Source organism: Rattus norvegicus, chromosome 1, assembly GCF_021556685.1.
Source record: "Rattus norvegicus strain SHRSP/BbbUtx chromosome 1, alternate assembly SHRSP_T2T, whole genome shotgun sequence".
Classification (NCBI taxonomy): Eukaryota; Metazoa; Chordata; class Mammalia; order Rodentia; family Muridae; genus Rattus; species Rattus norvegicus.
In genome coordinates, this window is record NC_141534.1 from 104,734,897 (window position 1) to 104,757,672 (window position 22,776).

General features: G+C 39.9%; 1 pseudogene; it reads left to right on the forward strand.

Annotated features, from left to right (window-relative positions):
* Vmn2r116l-ps12 (vomeronasal 2, receptor 116 like, pseudogene 12) overlaps positions 1–21,587 on the forward strand; it is a 92,685-nt pseudogene extending 71,098 nt beyond the window's left edge.
* The last annotated feature ends 1,189 nt before the right edge of the window (positions 21,588–22,776 follow it).

The window sequence follows — 22,776 nt, forward strand, 5'->3', positions numbered from 1 at the left end:
ACAACATTGAGGAATAAGCTCTAGGGGAATAAAGAGAAGAGAAGGTCTGCAGGTAATCTACCTCATTCTCTGTTGAGTATATCCTCCATATTTTTTCTTTTGTCAATGTCATTCTCTTACAGTTTCCCACATGTATTCAATACCTCTGAGGTTCACTCACTCCTTCTAGCACTTGTCAAGTAATTCCATCTTTCATCATCTCTTTAACAGTTTCATGATGTTTTTCATTTGGTACATCACCTCTTTGGTTTAATCATCATCATCCTCATGACCTTTGAGTTTAGAATGTACTTGAGGACCAGTGTAGTTATCAACTGTTATGTAAATGAAATGATTAGCTTAATTCTTTGACCGTTTTGCAGGGTATAGTTTAGCAAGGAAGGATAATACAATTTGCTCATTTTATTACTACCCATACTTATGCAGAAACAACCAAAAAAATTATCCTTAATTGTTGAGAGTTCCTTAAAGCTATGTGTGTATTGCCTGGTAGGAGGCAACTCTCAGTCCCCATCTAATAATCATTATGACTTTATTTCCACTATGCCTTAGAATGCCTATGCATTATAAAGTACTTGTGTGTGGATAGGCATCACTTATTTCAGGATCTTCCACAGTCATATCTCTTGGCCTTCATCACAGATCACTTAAGATAGGCTTCTTGGGGGCTGGAGAGATTGCTCAGTGGTTAAGAGCATTAATTACTTGCGGATCCCAGCCTGCAGCAGCTCTGTGCTCCGAGACCCCGTGGCAGAGAACCTCACCGCCTGGTCAGGTGGGCACTCCTGAGGCTGCAGAGCGGAAAAGACCACCAAAACTGCCCACCCCTGCCCACATCCCTGGCCCAAGAGGAAAATGTATTTGGGGCCTCTGGGTTCCCGTGGGGGAGGGCCCAGGAGCAGAAGGACCCCTGCGCCTAAGACACCACCTGAACCTGAAGGAACAGACCGGATAAACAGTTCTCTGCACCCAAATCCCGTGGGAGGGAGAGCTAAACCTTCAGAGAGGCAGACACGCCTGGGAAACCAGAAGAGACTGCACTCTGCACACATCTCTGACGCCAGAGGAAAACACCAAACGCCAACTGGAACCCTGGTGCACGGAGGCTCCCGGAAAGGGCGGCACAGATCTTCCTGATTGCTGCCGCCACAAAGAGCTCGTGGGGTGCTGCCTCGGGACCACAGGTAAGACCAACTTTTCTGCTGCAAGTGACCTGCCTGGTGAACACCAGACACAAGCCCACAGGAACAGCTGAAGACCTGTAGATAGGAAAAACTAAACGCCCGAAAGCAGAACACTCTGTCCCCATAACTGGCTGAAAGAAAACAGGAAAACAGGTCTACAGCACTCCTGACACACAAGCTTATAGAACAGTCTAGCCACTGTCAGAAATAGCAGAACAAAGTAACACTAGAGATAATCTGATGGCGAGAGGAAAGGGCAGGAACCCAAGCAACAGAAACCAAGACTACATGGCATCATCGGAGCCGAATTCTCCCACCAAAGCAAACACGGAATATCCAAACACACCAGAAAACCAAGATCTAGTTTCAAAATCATATTTGATCATGATGCTGGAGGACTTCAAGAAAGACGTGAAGAACTCCCTTAGAGAACAAGGAGAAGCCTACAGAGAGGAATCGCAAAAATCCCTGAAAGAATTCCAGGAAATCATAAATAAACAAGTAGAAGCCCATAGAGAGGAGGTACAAAAATCCCTGAAAGAATTCCAGGAAATCATAAATAAACAAGTAGAAGCCCATAGAGAGGAGTCACAAAAATCCCTGAAAGAATTCCAGGAAAACACAATCAAACAGTTGAAGGAATTAAAAATTGAAATAGGAGCAATCAAGAAAGAACACATGGAAACAACCCTGGATATAGAAAACCAAAAGAAGAGACAAGGAGCCATAGACGAGCTTCACCAACAGAATACAAGAGATGGAAGAGAGAATCTCAGGAGCAGAAGATTCCATAGAAATCATTGACTCAACTGTCAAAGATAATGTAAAGCGGAAAAAACAACTGGTCCAAAACATACAGGAAATCCAGGACTCAATGAGAAGATCAAACCTAAGGATAATAGGTATAGAAGAGAGTGAAGACTCCCAGCTCAAAAGACCAGTAAATATCTTCAACAAAATCATAGAAGAAAACTTCCCTAACCTAAAAAAAGAGATAACCATAGGCATACAAGAAGCCTACAGAACTCCAAATAGATTGGACCAGAAAAGAAACACCTCCCGTCACATAATAGTCAAAGCACCAAATGCACAAAATAAAGAAAGAATATTAAAAGCAGTAAGGGAAAAAGGTCAAGTAACATAAAGGCAGAACTATCAGAATCACACCAGACTTCTCACCAGATACTATGAAAGCCAGAAGATCCTGGACAGATGTCATACAGACCCTAAGAGAACACAAATGCCAGCCCATGTTACTGTATCCTGCAAAACTGTCAATTAACATAGATGGAGAAACCAAGATATTCCATGACAAAACCAAATTTACACAATATCTTTCTACAAATCCAGCACTACAAAGGATAATAAATGGTAAAGCCCAACATAAGGAGGCAAGCTATACCCTAGAAGAATCAAGAAACTAATCGTCTTGGCAACAAAACAAAGAGAATGAAAGCACACAAACATAACCTCACATCCAAATATGAATATAACAGGAAGCAATAATCACTATTCCTTAATATCTCTCAACATCAATGGTCTCAACTCCCCAATAAAAAGACATAGATTAACAAACTGGATATGCAACGAGGACCCTGCATTCTGCTGCCTACAGGAAACACACCTCAGAGACAAAGACAGACACTACCTCAGGGTGAAAGGCTGAGAAACAACTTCCCAAGCAAATGGTCAGAAGAAGCAAGCTGGAGTAGCCATTCTAATATCAAATAAAATCAATTTTCAACTAAAATTCATCAAAAAAGATGAGGAAGGACACTTCATATTCATCAAAGGAAAAATCCACCAAGATGAACTCTCAATCCTAAATATATATGCCCCAAATACAAGGGCACCTACATACGTAAAAGAAACCTTACTAAAGCTCAAAACACACATTGCACCTCACACAATAATAATAGGAGACTTTAACACCCCACTCTCATCAATGGACAGATCATGGAAACAGAAATTAAACAGAGTCGTAGACAGACTAAGAGAAGTCATGAGCCAAATGGACTTAACAGATATTTACAGAACATTCTATCCTAAAGCAAAAGGATATACCTTCTTCTCAGCTCCTCATGGTACTTTCTCCAAAATTGACCATATAATTGGTCAAAAAACAGGCCTCAACAGGTACAGAAAGATAGAAATAATCCCATGTGTGCTATCGGACAACCACAGCCTAAAACTGGTCTTCAATATCAATAAGGGAAGAATGTCCACATATACGTGGAAATTGAACAATGCTCTAATCAATGATAACCTGATAAAGGAAGAAATGAAGAAAGAAATTAAAGACTTTTTAGAATTTAATGAAAATGAAGGTACAACATACCCAAACTTATGGGACACAATGAAAGCTGTGTTAAGAGGAAAACTCACAGCGCTGAGTGCCTGCAGAAAGAAACAGGAAAGAGCATACGTCAGCAGCTTGACAGCACACCTAAAATCTCTAGAACAAAAAGAAGCAAATACACCCAGGAGGAGTAGAAGGCAGGAAATAATCAAACTCAGAGCTGACATCAACCAAGTAGAAACAAAAAGGACCATAGAAAGAATCAACAAAACCAAAAGTTGGTTCTTTGAGAAAATCAACAAGATAGATAAACCCTTAGCCAGACTAACGAGAGGACACAGAGAGTGTATCCAAATTAACAAAATCAGAAATGAAAAGGGAGACATAACAACAGATTCAGAGGAAATTCAAAAAATCATCAGATCTTACTATAAAAGCCTATATTCAACAAAACTTGAAAATCTGCAGGAAATCGACAATTTCCTAGACAGATACCAGGTACCGAAGTTAAATCAGGAACAGATAAACCAGTTAAACAACCCCATAACTCCTAAAGAAATAGAAGCAGTCATTTAAGGTCTCCCAACCAAAAAGAGCCCAGGTCCAGACGGGTTTAGTGCAGAATTCTATCAGACCTTCATAAAGACCTCATACCAATATTATCCAAACTATTCCACAAAATTGAAACAGATGGAGCACTACCGAATTCCTTCTATGAAGCCACAATTACTCTTATACCTAAACCACACAAAGATCCAACAAAGAAAGAGAACTTCAGACCAATTTCCCTTATGAATATCGACGTAAAAATACTCAATAAAATTCTGGCAAACTGAATCCAAGAGCACATCAAAACTATCATCCACCATGATCAAGTAGGCTTCATCCCAGGCATGCAGGGATGGTTTAATATACGGAAAACCATCAACGTGATCCATTATATAAACAAACTGAAAGAACAAAACCACATGATCATTTCATTAGATGCTGAGAAAGCATTTGACAAAATTCAACACCCCTTCATAATAAAAGTCCTGGAAAGAATAGGAATTCAAGGCCCATACCTAAACATAGTAAAAGCCATATACAGCAAACCAGTTGCTAACATTAAACTAAATGGAGAGAAACTTGAAGCAATCCCACTAAAATCAGGGACTAGACAAAGCTGCCCACTCTCTCCCTACTTATTCAATATAGTTCTTGAAGTTCTAGCCAGAGCACTCAGACAACAAAAGGAGGTCAAAGGGATACAGATCGGAAAAGAAGAAGTCAAAATATCACTATTTGCAGATGATATGATAGTATAGTTAAGTGATCCCAAAAGTTCCACCAGAGAACTATTAAAGCTGATAAACAACTTCAGCAATGTGGCTGGGTATGAAAAGAACTCAAATAAATCAGTAGCCTTTCTCTACACAAAAGAGAAACAAGCCGAGAAAGAAGTTAGGGAAATAACACCCTTCATAATAGACCCAAATAATATAAAGTACCTCGGTGTGACTTTAAGCAAGCAAGTACAAGATCTGTACAATAAGAACTTCAAGACTCTGAAGAAAGAAATTGAAGAAGACCTCAGAAGATGGAAAGATCTCCCATGCTCATCGATTGGCAGGATTAATATAGTAAAAATGGCCATTTTACCAAAAGCAATCTACAGATTCAATGCAATCCCCATCAAAATACCAATCCAATTCTTCAAAGAGTTAGACAGAACAATTTGCAAATTCATCTGGAATAACAAAAAATCCACAATAGCTAAAACTATTCTCAACAATAACAGGACTTCAGGGGGAATCACTATCCCTGAACTCAAGCAGTATTACACAGCAATAGTGATAAAAACTGCATGGTATTGGTACAGAGACAGACAGATAGACCAATGGAACAGAATTGAAGACTCAGAAATGAACCCACACACCTATGGGCACTTGATTTTTGACAAAGGAGCCAAAACCATCCAATGGATAAAAGATAGCATTTTCAGCAAATGGTGCTGGTTCAACTGGAGGTCAGCATGTAGAAGAATACAGATCAATCCATGCTTATCACCCTGTACAAAGCTTAAGTCCAAGTAGATCAAGGACCTCCACATCAAACCAGAATACACTCAAACTAATAGAAGAAAAACTAGGGAAGCATCTGGAACACATGGGCACTGGAAAAAATTTCCTGAACAAAACACCAGTGGCTTATGCTCTAAGATCAAGAATCGACAAATGGTATCTCATAAAACTGTAAAGCTTCTGTAAGGCAAAGGATACTGTGGTTAGGACAAAACGGCAACCAACAGATTGGGAAAAGATCTTTACCAATTCTACAACAGATAGAGGCCTTATATCCAAAATATACAAAGAACTCAAGAAGGTAGACCGCAGGGAGACAAATAACCCTATTAAAAAATGGGGTTCAGAGCTAAACAAAGAATTCACAGCTGAGGAATGTCGATTGGCTGAGAAACACCTAAAGAAATGTTCAACATCATTAGTCATAAGGGAAATGCAAATCAAAATAACCCTGAGATTTCACCTCACACTTGTGAGAATGGCTAAGATCAATAACTCAGGTGACAGCAGATGCTGCCGAGGATGCGGAGAAAGAGGAACACTCACCATTGTTGGTGGGATTGCAGACTGGTACAACCATTCTGTAAATCAGTCTGGAGGTTCCTCAGAAAATTGGACATTGAACTGCCTGAGGATCCAGCTATGCCTCTCTTGGGCATATAGCCAAAAGATGCCCCAACATATAAAAAAGACACGTGCTCCACTATGTTCATCGCAGCCTTATTTATAATAGCCAGAAGCTAGAAAGAACCCAGATGCCCTTCAACAGAGGAATGGATACAGAAAATGTGGTACATCTACACAATGGAATATTACTCAGCTATCAAAAACAATGACTTTATGAAATTCGTAGGCAAATGGTTGGAACTGGAAAATATCATCCTGAGTGAGGTAACCCAATCACAGAAAAACAAACATGGTATGCAGTCATTGATAAGTGGCTATTAGCCCAAATGCTTGAATTACCCTAGATGCATAGAACAAATGAAACTCAAGACGGATGATCAAAATGTGAATGCTTCACTCCTTCTTTAAAAGGGGAACAAGAATACCCTTGGCAGGGAAGAGAGAGGCAAAGATTAAAACAGAGACTGAAGGAACACCCATTCAGAGCCTGCCCCACATGTGGCCCATACATATACAGCCACCCAATTTGACAAGATGGATGAAGCAAAGAAGTGCAGACTGACAGGAGCCGGATGTAGATCTCTCCTGAGAGACACAGCCAGAATACAGCAAATACAGAGGCGAATGCCAGCAGCAAATCACTTAACTGAGAATAGGACCCCCGTTGAAGGAGTCAGAGAAAGAACTGGAAGAGCTTGAAGGGGCTCGAGACCCCATATGTACAACAATGCCAAGCAACCAGAGCTTCCAGGGACTAAGCCACTACCTAAAGACTATACATGGACTGACCCTGGACTCTGACCTCATAGGTAGCAATGAATATCCTAGTAAGAGCACCAGTGGAAGGGGAAGCCCTGGGTCCTGCTAAGACTGAACCCCCAGTGAACTAGATTTTTGGGGGGAGGGCGGCAAGGGGGGAGGATGGGGAGGGGAACACCTATAAAGAAGGGGAGGGGGGAGGGGGATGTTTGCCCGGAGACCAGGAAAGGGAATAACACTCGAAATGTATATAAGAAATACTCAAGTTAATAAAAAAAAAGTACCTTGTACAAGGTCATACAATGAAAAAAAAGAGCATTAATTACTCTTCCAGAGGTCCTGAGTTCAATTCCCAGCAACCGCATGGTGGCTCACAACTATTTATAATGGGACCCACTGAAAATATGTACAATCTAGTACTCATATAAATGAAATGAATAATTCTTTTTAAAAAAAAATAGATTTCTTGGAGTTTGAATGAAAATGTCACCTGTTGATGTACGTAAAAACAAACATTTAGATTTTTTTACAATAAGTAGATTAAGCTCAAGGACAGCATTGAGTTCATCCTTCTTTGATACGAATTCCTACCACCATGAATTCTCATGGGCGCTCAAAGTAACTTTGAAATGTCTCTTGCCTGCACTTAAGCTATATGGAATGTCCGTAGATATTTTCAGTATGAACAGAATAGGAGAACTTCATTCATAGATACAAAGTCCTGCACAATTTTATTTATTGAATATATTTCCAAGTCATACATAAGACATATTAGGGTAAAAATACACATGATAACAATTTACAATTCAAGATATAATTGATGCAAGCTGGTAGAATGAGCAAAACCTAATTTTCAAATAAAGTGTCATTATTACATGAATTAGTTAATGACACAGTCATCATGTTTCTTATGTAAGTCAAAGATGCCCCGTGGGAGAGAGACCTCACCGCCTGATCAGGAGGGCACTCCTGAGTCTGCAGAGCGGAGGAGACCACCAACACTGCCCACCCCTGCCCACATCCCTGGCCCAAGAGGCAACTGTATAAGGCCTCTGGGTTCCCGTAGGGGAGGGCCCGGGAGCGGCAAGAACCCTGCGCCTGAGACACCCCAGGAACCTGAAGGAAACAGACTGGATAAACAGTTCTCTGCACCCGAATCCCGTGGGAGGGAGAGCTGAACCTTCAGAGAGGCAGACACGCCTGGGAAACCAGAAGAGACTGCACTCTGTGCACATCCAGACGCCAGAGGAAAACACCAAACGTCATCTGGAACCCTGGTGCACGGAGGCTCCCGGAAAGAGCGGCGCAGATCTTCCCGGTTGCTGCTGCCACGGAGAGGACTTAGGCGGTACCCCACGAGCAAACTTGAGCCTTGGAACCACAGGTAGGACCAACTTTTCCCCTGCAAGAAACCTGCCTGGTGAACTCAAGACACAGGCCCACAGGAACAGCTGAAGACCTGTAGAGAGGAAAAACTACACGCCCGAAAGCAGAACACTCTCTCCCCATAACTGGCTGAAAGAAAACAGGAAAACAGGTCTGCAGCACTCCTGACACACAGGCTTATAGGAAAGTCTACCCACGGTCAGAAATAGCAGAACAAAGTAACACTAGAGATAATCTGATGGCGAGAGGCAAGCGCAGGAACCCAAACAACAGAAACCGAGACTACATAGCATCATCGGAGCCCAATTCTCCCAACAAAGCAAACACGGAATATCCAAACACACTAGAAAACCAAGATCTAGTTTCAAAATCATATTTGATCATGATGCTGGAGGACTTCAAGAAAGACATAAAGAACTCCCTTAGAGAACAAGTAGAAGCCTACAGAGAGGAATCGCAAAAATCCTTGAAAGAATTCCAGGAAAACACAATCAAACAGTTGAAGGAATTAAAAATGGAAATAGAAGCAATCAAGAAAGAACACATGGAAACAACCCTGGATATAGAAAACCAAAAGAAGAGACAAGGAGCTGTAGATACAAGCTTCACCAACAGAATACAAGAGATGGAAGAGAGAATCTCAGGAGCAGAAGATTCCATAGAAATCATTGACTCAACTGTCAAAGATAATGTAAAGCGGAAAAAGCTACTGGTCCAAAACATACAGGAAATCCAGGACTCAATGAGAAGATCAAACCTAAGGATAATAGGTATAGAAGAGAGTGAAGACTCCCAGCCCAAAGGACCAGTAAATATCTTCAACAAAATCATAGAAGAAAACTTCCCTAACCTAAAAAAAGAGATACCCATGGGCATACAAGAAGCCTACAGAACTCCAAATAGATTGGACCAGAAAAGAAACACCTCCCGTCACATAATTGTCAAAACACCAAACGCACAAAATAAAGAAAGAATATTAAAAGCAGTAAGGGAAAAAGGTCAAGTAACATATAAAGGCAGACCTATCAGAATCACACCAGACTTTTCGCCAGAAACTATGAAGGCCAGAAGATCCTGGACTGATGTCATACAGACCCTAAGAGAACACAAATGCCAGCCCAGGTTACTGTATCCTGCAAAACTCTCAATTAACATAGATGGAGAAACCAAGATATTCCATGACAAAACAAAATTTACACAATATCTTTCTACAAATCCAGCACTACAAAGGATAATAAAGGGTAAAGCCCAACATAAGGAGGCAAGCTATACCCTAGAAGAAGCAAGAAACTAATCGTCTTGGCAACAAAACAAAGAGAAGAAAAGCACACAAACATAACCTCACATCCAAATATGAATATAACAGGAAGCAATAATCACTATTCCTTAATATCTCTCAACATCAATGGTCTCAACTCCCCAATAAAAAGACATAGATTAACAAACTGGATATGCAATGAGGACCCTGCATTCTGCTGCCTACAGGAAACACACCTCAGAGACAAAGACAGACACTACCTCAGAGTGAAAGGCTGGAAAACAACTTTCCAAGCAAATGGTCAGAAGAAGCAAGCTGGAGTAGCCATTCTAATATCAAATAAAATCAATTTTCAATTAAAAGTCATCAAAAAAGATAAGGAAGGACACTTCATATTCATCAAAGGAAAAATCCACCAAGATGAACTCTCAATCCTCATCTTCGATTGGTTTATATACAAGTGTGCAATTTCTAGGCTTGAAAGTAAAATGAAGCTACCTGGTGCTGGATAGAGGAGCCTTATTTTTTATTATGGCAGCTTGCTATTTTTGTAACATGGTGATTTGGTTGAACACAATAAAGTCCAGTAGTAACTGATCTCCCCTTCTTCCTGGATGAGTGAGGAGATGATTAAATGTTGATGTCAGCATCCTTGAGCATATTCAGATGAGCTTCTGCTTCTGTTGAAAAGGATGCTGTGTTTGATTGTGGTCCGAAGCTTTGAAGCACTACTTGGCATCTCCTTCCTTGGAGGCCTCACTGTTTAAACGTAACAGATTTGATAGCTTGTTGGTAAGGTGAGGTCCAGCTTGTCTCCACTAGGTCATCTTCATGTGAATCCGGTGGTTATACGGTTTTGTTCTAGGGATATTTCATTTTTTTAATAACGGTTTTAGCTGACATTCATGGAGAGAATGAATCCTTAGAACTGTGCCACTAGTGAAAGGAAATCCTGTCTAGAGTATGTTTCTTTACAAAGCTGTGTCACACCATACTTTGGGCCCTCTGCTGGAAAAGTAGAATCAAGTCTCAAATAATGCCTTTTAAATTGTATCTTCTAGTATTATAGATGTAGGACAGTACTGTATCATACCTCTGTGGATGTAAAATAGCTTGTACCTGCTTTATGATACGTAGTAGTGACCGTGCTTTATCAGAGCTGTTTTTAATGATGTTGCTCAGAATGTTTTCTTTCCAGATGATGATTGAGAAGCTAATTTTAAAAAAAAATGGTGCGAGGTACCACAAGAGTAACAGAACTGTGCTGTTTTCTCGGGTTTTGTTTTTTTACTTTTTTTTTAATGGAGTGTGCTGGATGTCTCTACAGTTTTGTTCAGATGACTGCAGAACCTGGAAAAGCTGTTGCTGCTGTTGATGCATAACACACTGCTATTATTGGTCTTTTTATATAAATATAAATATATATATACAGATATATAATTTGAATTTTTTGAAACTTTAGCTGTGCTGTCAACTTTGGAAAAAAGTATCCCTGTTTACTGTGTTGAGTTGGCACTGTACAGAAATTAACAGCCATATTAGTCTAGAAATGTTGAACTTAAGTTTTTTCCATTTGTACAGGGGTAACACACTGTATTAAATATGTAAGGTCTTATCTACGTGGGTTTGATTACAAAAACTAATAAAGTATTCTCTAAGTTTAAAAAATATCCTTAATTGTCACACAGTCCAGAAAGAACGCTGTCAGTGCCAAGGCACACAAACGTCAGCAGGAACATGGAGGGAACACTGGAAGAGGAAGCCGTGTTTCTCAAAGCACCTGGATCAGACTGCTTTCTTTTTTTTTTTTTTATTAACTTGAGTATTTCTTATATACATTTCAAGTGTTATTCCGTTTCCCGGTTTCCGGGCAAACATCCCCCTCCCCCCTCCCCTTCCTTATGGGTGTTCCCCTCCCAACCCTCCCCCCATTGCCGCCCTCCCCCTATAGTCTAGTTCACTGGGGGTTCAGTCTTAGCAGGACCCAGGGCTTCCCCTTCCACTGGTGCTCTGACTAGGATATTCATTGCTACCTATGGGGTCAGAGTCCAGGGTCAGTCCATGTATAGTCTTTAGGTAGTGGCTTAGTCCCTGGAAGCTCTGGTTGCTTGACATTGTTGTACTTTTGGGGTCTCAAGCCCCTTCAAGCTCTTCCAGTTCTTTCTCTGATTCCTTCAACGGGGGTCCTATTCTCAGTTCAGTGGTTTGCTGCTGGCATTCACCTCTGTATTTGCTGTATTCTGGCTGTGTCTCTCAGGAGCGATCTACATCCGGCTCCTGTCAGTCTGCACTTCTTTGCTTCATCCATCTTGTCTAATTGGGTGGCTGTATATGGATGGGCCACATGTGGGGCAGGCTCTGAATGGGTGTTCCGTCAGTCTCTGTTTTAATCTTTGCCTCTCTATTCCCTGCCAAGGGTATTCTTTTTCTTCATTTAAAAAAGGAGTGAAGCATGCACATTTTAATCATCCGTCTTGAGTTTCGTTTGTTCTAGGGATCTAGGGTAATTCAAGCATTTGGGCTAATAGCCACTTATCAATGAGTGCATACCATGTATGTCTTTCTGTGATTGGGTTAGCTCACTCAGGATGATATTTTCCAGTTCCAACCATTTGCCTACGAATTTCATAAACTCGTTGTTTTTGATAGCGGAGTAATATTCCATTGTGTAGATGTACCACATTTTCTGTATCCATTCCTCTGTTGAAGGGCATCTGGGTTCTTTCCAGTTTCTGGCTATTATAAATAAGGCTGCGATGAACATAGTGGAGCACGTGTCTCTTTTATATGTTGAAGCATCTTTTGGGTATATGCCCAAGAGAGGTATAGCTGGATCCTCAGGCAGTTCAATGTCCAATTTTCTGAGGAACCTCCAGACTGATTTCCAGAATGGTTGTACCAGTCTGCAATCCCACCAACAATGGAGGAGTGTTCCTCTTTCTCCACATCCTCGCCAGCATCTGCTGTCACCTGAGTTTTTGATCTTAGCCATTCTCACTGGTGTGAGGTGAAATCTCAGGGTTGTTTTGATTTGCATTTCCCTTATGACTAAAGATGTTGAACATTTCTTTAGGTGTTTCTCAGCCATTCGGCATTCCTCAGCTGTGAATTCTTTGTTTAGCTCTGAACCCCATTTTTTAATAGGGTTATTTGTCTCCCTGCGGTCTAACTTCTTGAGTTCTTTGTATATTTTGGATATAAGGCCTCTATCTGTTGTAGGATTGGTAAAGATCTTTCCCAATCTGTTGGTTGCCGTTTTGTCCTAACCACAGTGTCCTTTGCCTTACAGAAGCTTTGCAGTTTTATGAGATCCCATTTGTCGATTCTTGATCTTAGAGCATAAGCCACTGGTGTTTTGTTCAGGAAATTTTTTCCAGTGCCCATGTGTTCCAGATGCTTCCCTAGTTTTTCTTCTATTAGTTTGAGTGTGTCTGGTTTGATGTGGAGGTCCTTGATCCACTTGGACTTAAGCTTTGTACAGGGTGATAAGGATGGATCGATCTGCATTCTTCTACATGTTGCCCTCCAGTTGAACCAGCACCATTTGCTGAAAATGCTACCTTTTTTCCATTGGATGGTTTTGGCTCCTTTGTCAAAAATCAAGTGACCATAGGTGTGTGGGTTCATTTCTGGGTCTTCAATTCTATTCCATTGGTCTATCTGTCTGTCTCTGTACCAATACCATGCAGTTTTTATCACTATTGCTGTGTAATACTGCTTGAGTTCAGGGATAGTGATTCCCCCTGAAGTCCTTTTATTGTTGAGGATAGCTTTAGCTATCCTGGGTTTTTTTTTATTCCAGATGAATTTGCAAATTGTTCTGTCTAACTCTTTGAAGAATTGGATTGGTATTTTGATGGGGATTGCACTGAATCTGTAGATTGCTTTTGGTAAAATGGCCATTTTTAGTATATTAATCCTGCCAATCGATGAGCATGGGAGATCTTTCCATCTTCTGAGGTCTTCTTCAATTTCGTTCTTCAGTGTCTTGAAGTTCTTATTGTACAGATCTTTTACTTGCTTGGTTAAAGTCACACTGACATACTTTATATTATTTGGGTCTATTATGAAGGGTGTCATTTCCCTAATTTCTGTCTCGGCTTGTTTCTCTTTTGTGTAGAGGAAGGCTACTGATTTATTTGAGTTAATTTTATACCCAGCCACTTTGCTGAAGTTGTTTATCAGCTTTAGTAGTTCTCTGGTGGAACTTTTGGGATCACTTAAATATACTATCATATCATCTGCAAATAGTGATATTTTGACTTCTCCTTTTCCGATCTGTATCCCCTTGACCTCCTTTTGTTGTCTGATTGCTCTGGCTAGAACTTCAAGAACTATATTGAATAAGTAGGGAGAGAGTGGGCAGCCTTGTCTAGTCCCTGATTTTAGTGGGATTGCTTCGAGTTTCTCTCCATTTAGTTTAATGTTAGCAACTGGTTTGCTGTATATGGCTTTTACTATGTTCAGGTATGGGCCTTGAATTCCTATTCTTTCCAGGACTTTTATCATGAAGGGGTGTTGAATTTTGTCAAACGCTTTCTCAGCATCTAATGAAATGATCATGTGGTTTTGTTCTTTCAGTTTGTTTATATAATGGATCACGTTGATGGTTTTCCGTATATTAAACCATCCCTGCATGCCTGGGATGAAGCCTACTTGGTCATGGTGGATGATTGTTTTGATGTGCTCTTGGATTCAGTTTGCCAGAATTTTGTTGAGTATTTTTGCGTCGATATTCATAAGGGAAATTGGTCTGAAGTTCTCTTTCTTTGTTGGATCTTTGTGTGGTTTAGGTATAAGAGTAATTGTGGCTTCGTAGAAGGTATTCGGTAGTGATCCATCTGTTTCAATTTTGTGGAATAGTTTGGATAATATTGGTATGAGGTCTTCTCTGAAGGTTTGGTAGAATTCTGCACTAAACCCGTCTGGACCTGGGCTCTTTTTGGTTGGGAGACCTTTAATGACTGCTTCTATTTCCTTAGGAGTTATGGGGTGGTTTAACTGGTTTATCTGTTCCTGATTTAACTTCGGTACCTGGTATCTGTCTAGGAAATTGTCGATTTCCTGCAGATTTTCAAGTTTTGTTGAATATAGGTTTTTATAGTAAGATCTGATGATTTTTTGAATTTCCTCTGAATCTGTTGTTATGTCTCCCTTTTCATTTCTGATTTTGTTAATTTGCATACACTCTCTGTGTCCTCTCGTTAGTCTGGCTAAGGGTTTATCTATCTTGTTGATTTTCTCAAAGAACCAACTTTTGGTTCTGTTGATTCTTTCTATGGTCCTTTTTGTTTCTACTTGGTTGATTTCCGCTCTGAGTTTGATTATTTCCTGCTTTCTACTCCTCCTGGGTGTATTTGCGTCTTTTTGATCTAGAGCTTTTAGGTGTGCTGTCAAGCTGCTGACATATGCTCTTTCCTGTTTCTTTCTGCAGGCACTCAGCGCTATGAGTTTTCCTCTTAGCACAGCTTTCATTGTGTCCCATAAGTTTGGGTATGTTGTACCTTCATTTTCATTAAATTCTAAAAAGTTTTTAATTTCTTTCTTCATTTCTTCCTTGACCAGGTTATCATTGAGTAGACCATTGTTCAATTTCCACGTATATGTGGGCATTCTTCCTTGATTGTTATTGAAGACCAGTTTTAGGCCGTGGTGGTCTGATAGCACGCATGGGATTATTTCTATCTTTCTGTACCTGTTGAGGCCCGTTTTTTGACCAATTATATGGTCGATTTTGGAGAAAGTACCATGAGGAGCTGAGAAGAAGGTATATCCTTTTGCTTTAGGATAGAATGTTCTATAAATATCCATTAAGTCCATTTGGCTCATGACTTCTTTTAGTCTGTCTACATCTCTGTTCAATTTGTTTCCATGATCTGTCCATTGATGAGAGTGGGGTGTTGAAATCTCCCACTATTATTGTGTGACTTGCAATGTGTGTTTTGAGCTTTAGTAAGGTTTCTTTTACGTATGTAGGTGCCCTTGTATTTGGGGCATAGATATTTAGGATTGAGAGTTCATCTTGGTGGATTTTTCCTTTGATGAATATGAAGTGTCCTTCCTTATCTTTTTTGATGACTTTTAATTGAAAATTGATTTTATTTGATATTAGAATGGCTACTCCAGCTTGCTTCTTCTGACCATTTGCTTGGAAAATTGTTTTCCAGCCTTTCACTCTGAGGTAATGTCTGTCTTTGTCTCTGAGGTGTGTTTCCTGTAGGCAGCAGAATGCAGGGTCCTCGTTGCATATCCAGTTTGTTAATCTATGTCTTTTTATTGGGGAGTTGAGGCCATTGATGTTGAGAGATATTAAGGAATAGTGATTATTGCTTCCCGTTATATTCATATTTGGATGTGAGGTTATGTTTGTGTGCTTTCATTCTCTTTGTTTTGTTGCCAAGACGATTAGTTTCTTGCTTCTTCTAGGTTATAGCTTGCCTCCTTATGTTGGGCTTTACCCTTTATTATCCTTTGTACTGCTGGATTTGTAGAAAGATATTGTGTAAATTTGGTTTTGTCATGGAATATCTTGGTTTCTCCATCTATGTTAATTGAGAGTTTTGCAGGATACAGTAACCTGGGCTGGCATTTGTGTTCTCTTAGGGTCTGTATGACATCAGTCCAGGATCTTCTGGCCTTCATAGTTTCTGGCGAGAAGTCTGGTGTGATTCTGATAGGTCTGCCTTTATATGTTACTTGACCTCTTTCCCTTAATGCTTTTAATATTCTTTCTTTATTTTGTGCGTTTGGTGTTTTGACAATTATGTGACGGGAGGTGTTTCTTTTCTGGTCCAATCTATTTGGAGTTCTGTAGGCTTCTTGTATGCCCATGGCTATCTCTTTTTTTAGGTTAGGGAAGTTTTCTTCTATGATTTTGTTGAAGATATTTACTGGTCCTTTGAGCTGGGAGTCTTCACTCTCTGCTATACCTATTATCCTTAGGTTTGATCTTCTCATTGAGTCCTGGATTTCCTGTATGTTTTGGACCAGTAGCTTTTTCCGCTTTACATTATCTTTGACAGTTGAGTCAATGATTTCTATGGAATCTTCTGCTCCTGAGATTCTCTCTTCCATCTCTTGTATTCTGTTGGTGAAGCTTGTATCTACAGCTCCTTGTCTCTTCTTTTGGTTTTCTATATCCAGGGTTGTTTCCATGTGTTCTTTCTTGATTGCTTCTATTTCCATTTTTAATTCCTTCAACTGTTTGATTGTGTTTTCCTGGAATTCTTTCAGGGATTTTTGTGATTCCTCTCTGTAGGCTTCTACTTGTTTATTAATGTTTTCCTGTGTTTCCCTAAGGGAGTTCTTCACGTCTTTCTTGAAGTCCTGCAGCATCATGATCAAATATGATTTTGAAACTAGATCTTGCTTTTCTGGTGTGTTTGGATATTCCATGTTTGTTTTGGTGGGAGAATTGGGCTCCGATGATGCCAAGTAGTCTTGGTTTCTGTTGCTTGGGTTCCTGCGCTTGCCTCTCGCCATCAGATTATCTCTAGTGTTACTTTGTTCTGCTATTTCTGACAGTGGCTAGACTGTCCTATAAGCCTGTGTGTCAGGAGTGCTGTAGACCTGTTTTCCTCTCTTTCAGTCAGTTATGGGGACAGAGTATTCTGCTTTCGGGCGTGTAGTTTTTCCTCTCTACAGGTCTTCAGCTGTTCCTGTGAGCCTGTGTCTTGAGTTCACCAGGCAGCTTTCTTGCAGCAGAAAAGTTGGTCTTACCTGTGGTCCTGAGGCTCAAGTTTGCTCGTGGGGTGCTGCCCACGGGCTCTCTGCAGCGGCAGCAACCAGGAAGACCTGTGCCGCCCCTTCCGGGAGCTTCAGTGCACCAGGGTTCCAGATGGTCTTTGGCTTTTTCCTCTGGCGTCCGAGATGTGTGTGCAGGGAGCAGTCTCTTCTGGTTTCCCAGGCTTGTCTGCCTCTCTGAAGGTTTAGCTCTCCCTCCCACGGGATTTGGGTGCAGAGAACTGTTTATCCGGTCTGTTTCCTTCAGGGTCCGGCGGTGTCTCTGGCAGGTGTCCTGCTGCTCCTGGGCCCTCCCCCACGGGAGCCCAGAGGCCTTATACGGTTTCCTCTTGGGCCAGGGATGTGGGCAGGGGTGAGCAGTGTTGGTGGTCTCTTCCGCTCTGCAGCCTCAGGAGTGCCCACCTGACCAGGCGGTTGGGTCTCTCTCTCACAGGGTCTGGGAGTAGAGAGCTGCTGCCCAGACTGCTTCTGACACTCTGATTTCTCCTCTGGACAACTGTGAAGCCAAATAATGATGTAGTGCAACAGGATTTCTCTGCACACTTGTCTATCAGCTTATCCTCTGAAAGGAAAGATGCTGGAAAATCATATGCAAGTTTTAGGTCTCTATCCTTATAAGGAAAAATATTTGTAAAGAAGAAGACGGGCAGGGAGCTAATTGTTTTATCTAATATTTGTCCACAAGCGACATACAACCCAACTACTATTAATCTGAAGTATTTAGTCTATGATGTTAAGGATTTATATTGAACTACAGAAATATAGTTTCTCACGTATTTCTTTTCTGATATGAGTGGGTGTAACTTCCATTAAGTACAAGGCCACCCATAAAGGGAAAAATACTTAATTCCTCCCTCATGATTTCTCAGGGTAATAAAAACATAGTATCTGAAAGAATGTATGGTACTAATTCAATAACCACAAAAGCAAGACCAGTGCTTTACATATTGATAAACTACAAGGCAATTCCATTTTAATTTTTTAAATACATAAATTATTTTTTCTTTAATGTTCATCCATGTTTTACCTATGTATATGAGCATGTGAGGTTGTCAGAGTACTGGAATTGGAGTTACAGATAGGTGTGAGATTCCATGTGGGTGCTGGAAATTGGACTTGGGTCCTCTGGAAGAACAGTCAGTGCTCACAATCACAGAGCCATCTCTCCAGTCTCTTGTTTTCATTTGTAAAACATATTTTCCAGTTGCCACTTCAAGATAAAATGAAGTATTTTAATTTTACTATGAATTTTAAAATGGGTGTTTTTATGAGACATTCGACTGCAGCACTTCTACTCCTTTGATAGCCCTGCTCCCTCACAATTGAAGCAGCTTGTAAAAATGACTGTAGGAGAACATTTACAAAATGCTCAAAACAAAATTACTACCATATAGCTGGGTTTCTATGTCAACTAAAGTAAGGAACAGACTAGCAAGGTCTTTGCAAACACATTATGAACCTCTGCAGCTAAGAGCTACTAATGGAGGTGTGTAACCATACACAGTCCCTTCCGAACTGAGCTCATGTGGCTGATGCATTGATGCAACAGGATGCTGCAAGGAAGCCAGTGTGGGGCTGTGGTGGACTTCTTCAGTAAGCGTCCGGGGAAACTATATTGGAGTAACAGTACACAAGGACTTCACCTTGGAAATACGTATTATCAGGCTGTCATTTCAGAAGCTTCTTCATTGGGAAAGGGATGAGAAACACTGAAACATTCATATTCCATTTTCTATAGTTTCTGTCATAGAAGCAACAAAATAAACAAACAAAATATAAAAGCAAACAACCAGAATGCTGGAGCTGCACAATCACTTAATCTATTGCATTTTTATTTCTCTATTAAATTTGAGCTGAACACAGTGAAAGTACCTGATAAAATAACTTGTTGGCATTTTTATTATTTAAATAAGTTAAGGAATGAGGGATTAAATATCCTTGTCAACTGTTTTTATTTTGAATATTATATAAAACAGTAAAAAACTGGTTCAATATAAAAAAAAAGTAAGTCAAAGATAGAATTCTACTCTTGAAGTATATACTGTACAATATAAAAGCAACAGCAAAATGCTCATAATAGTAGCAAAGGGACAAGTTGTGTATGTGTAAAAAGCTTGAGGAAATATGAGTAGAGTTCCATGGTCATTAAAGTAAAGAGAGCAAGATATCAGAGAAGAAACTTCATACTTCTAAAAATAACCTTGATAATGCTAGCCCAAAATATAAAGCAGAGGGCTGGAGAGATGGCTCAGCAGTTAAGAGCACTGACTGCTCTTCAAGAGGTCATGAGTTCAAATCCCAGCAACCACATGGTGGCTCACAACCACCCGATTCACTCTTCTGGTGTGTCTGAAGACAGTGACAGTGCACCCGTCATATATAAACTGAATAAATAAAATCTTTAAAAATATAAAGCAGAGAAAATCCCTTGATAAGGTTGATAGTGTCCAGAAATACAAAAAGATTTAATGTAATAGAAATATGGCATTATGAACTGAGGCACATGTTTTTTACTTCAAGGTAAAATTCACAAATGTTTAGGAGCAGAATATTGAAAAACTATTTTTAATACCTAGTAATAGTTCTCTACCTATGTGCTAACAAATAATGCCATAGATAGATGTTACAACATTATACTAGTGAAGGAATTAAGCTCCAAAAATGTAATAGTGTTTATTATTTTGAAATCATTCAGGGTATTAACCAAATTGGAGTTCCCAAGAGATTTTATGAAAATAAGTAACTATGGGTCCCAAATCTGACAACACAATTTAAGAAGTGAATTTCAAACAGTAATGACAGTATTGTATAAAAAGAAATATGTCCAGGATTAGACGTTTTTCATAAGGTGATGTCAGAATCAAATTGCAATTATACAATATTGCTCTGAAATGTTATGACTCATAAAATATATGCAACAGAGTCACAAATTGCAGGAAAGCATACAAAGGGAGAACAAAAGCAGTGGGCTGTTTGATTTTTTTTCAGCACAGGCAAAGAGCACAGTATAGATTTGAAATAATGCACGGAGTCCTTTAAAAATGTCTTTCTGAAACAATAAAAAGAGGTGAATCAGGAAGCACTTCAATGAGCTGGGCATAATTAATTTATTAAGGGGAGAAAGGAAAACTTGGGGTTTGGGATTTAGCTCAGTGGTAGAGCGCTTGCCTAGCAAGCTCAAGGCCCTGGGTTTGGTCCCCAGCTCCAAAAACAAAAGAAAAGGAAGAAAGAAAGAAAGAAAGAAAGAAAGAAAGAAAGAAAGAAAGAAAGAAAGAAAGAAAGAAAGAAAGACCTGAAGATTGATTCACAGTCACTTTCATTTCTGAACAGATATGGATCAGTGTCTGAAGTGCCCAGAAAGTCACTATGCCAACTCAGAGAAGAACCACTGCCTCCGGAAATCTGTGAGCTTTTTGGCCTATGAAGAGCCACTGGGAATGGCACTCACCATCACAGCACTGGGCTTCTCTGTGCTCACAGCTGTGGTTCTTGTTGTCTTTGTGAAGCACAGAGACACACCCATTGTCAAGGCTAACAACCGGTCTCTCAGCTATATCCTGCTATTGACACTCTTCATCTGTTTCCTCAGTTCCTTGCTCTTCATTGGACAGCCCAGGACAGCCACTTGCATCTTGCAGCAGACAGCATTTGGAATTTTGTTTACTCTGGCTCTCTCCACAGTGTTGGCCAAAGCCATTACAGTGATTATTGCATTCAAGGCCACTGTTCCAGCTAGAATGGTGAGGTGGTTAATGGTATCAAGAGCCCCTAATTTCATCATTCCCTTCTGCACACTGATCCAAATTATTATCTGAGGAATCTGGTTAGTTACCTCTCCACCCTTCATTGATCAAGATACTCATGCCGAGCGTGGTCACATCATCATTGTGTGCAACATGGGTTCAACAGTTGCCTTCCACACTGTCCTGGGGTACCTCTGCTCCTTAGCACTTGGGAGCTACACCATGGCCTTTTTGTCCAGGAATCTGCCTGACACATTCAACAAAGCCAAGTTCCTGTCATTCAGCATGCAGGTATTCTTCTGTGTTTGGATCACTTTCCTCCCTGTCTATCACAGCACGAAGGGAAAGGTCATGGTGGCTATGGAAGTATTCTCCATCTTGGCTTCCAGTATAGCACTCCTTGGATTGATTTTTGCACCCAAGTGCTACATTATTTTGTTAAGGCCAGAAAAAAACTCCTGTCCTGGTATCAGGCACAAAAAACATTCAAGAAGCAATATCCATTTAAATTTAGTTAAAAATTAAAATTTATCTATGATAGTAAGTTAAATATTATGGTTTAATTCAGTGCCCCAGCATTCTAAATGTCTTATTCAGGTATAATATGATGTGATTGTGTACACTCATAGTTCTTTATCCAATTTTATTAAACTCTCTTTGTACTGAAACCATTAATTTTATTTTATGTTTTAGATTCATTGAATGGTTTTTTGTGACATAATTTTACTATGTACCCTTTATTGGCCTACTTTGCCATATTTATACCAATGTATCATCAACTAATGGACACAATGTGCTTTACTTTGCATTCGAAGTGCTGCTGTGGAAGATGTGTCAACATATCCAGCCATGGTGTAATCTTTGTGCCCTTCTTTCCTTTAAAAAATCATATAATTGATTTGTTTAGTTTTGGACTCCAGAATATTCTATTATATTCTACTCTGAAGGCTGACCATTATTAGAACAAAGTGTCTCTCAAGATTCAATTTAACATGTTCTTATTTCCAGTGATCAGAAAAAAAAATAGTATGGTGTTGAATGCAGTACAAGTTCCTTCTATTTTAATATATCATTATTTTGTTGCATGAGAGAAAAATGAAGCCACTTACTCTGGGGAACTAAAAAAGAGCCTGAGTTGTAAATAGCATTTGTTTACAAACTTAGAGCTCATAAACAAGATGGGAGTGACTGATTAGGTTTTTCATAGGCTGTTATGAGCACACCACATTGGAAAGAAGCATGCAGGTTAGCTCAGATTACTAAGAGGACTATGGAAGATGGAGTTAGTAAAACTCTACAGCAGATGTAATATGGAGGTTATATACTTCATTGAAAAATTAAAAGTCTTTCTTAGAGACATGAAAGTAATGTATAAATTCCAATGAATGTTGAATGTTGAATGTTGACAAATGAATGTTGAAAAACGTTATCATAGAGTCTTCATATGTGCCCAGTGCTAAGGCTGTCCCACAGTCCTTCAGAACCAAAACCAAGCAGCACAAGGCTGGTCTACCAGAAGCGCACTCCCTTCTCTCTCTCTCTTTTTTTTTTATCTTTATTAACTTGAGTATTTCTTATTTACATTTTGATTGTTATTCCCCTTCCCAGGTTCTGGGCCAACATCCCCCTAACCCTTCCACCTCCACTTCTATATGGATGCTACACTGTATTTATATATAATAAATAATTTTTTTGGAAAAGCAATGTGCTTTTA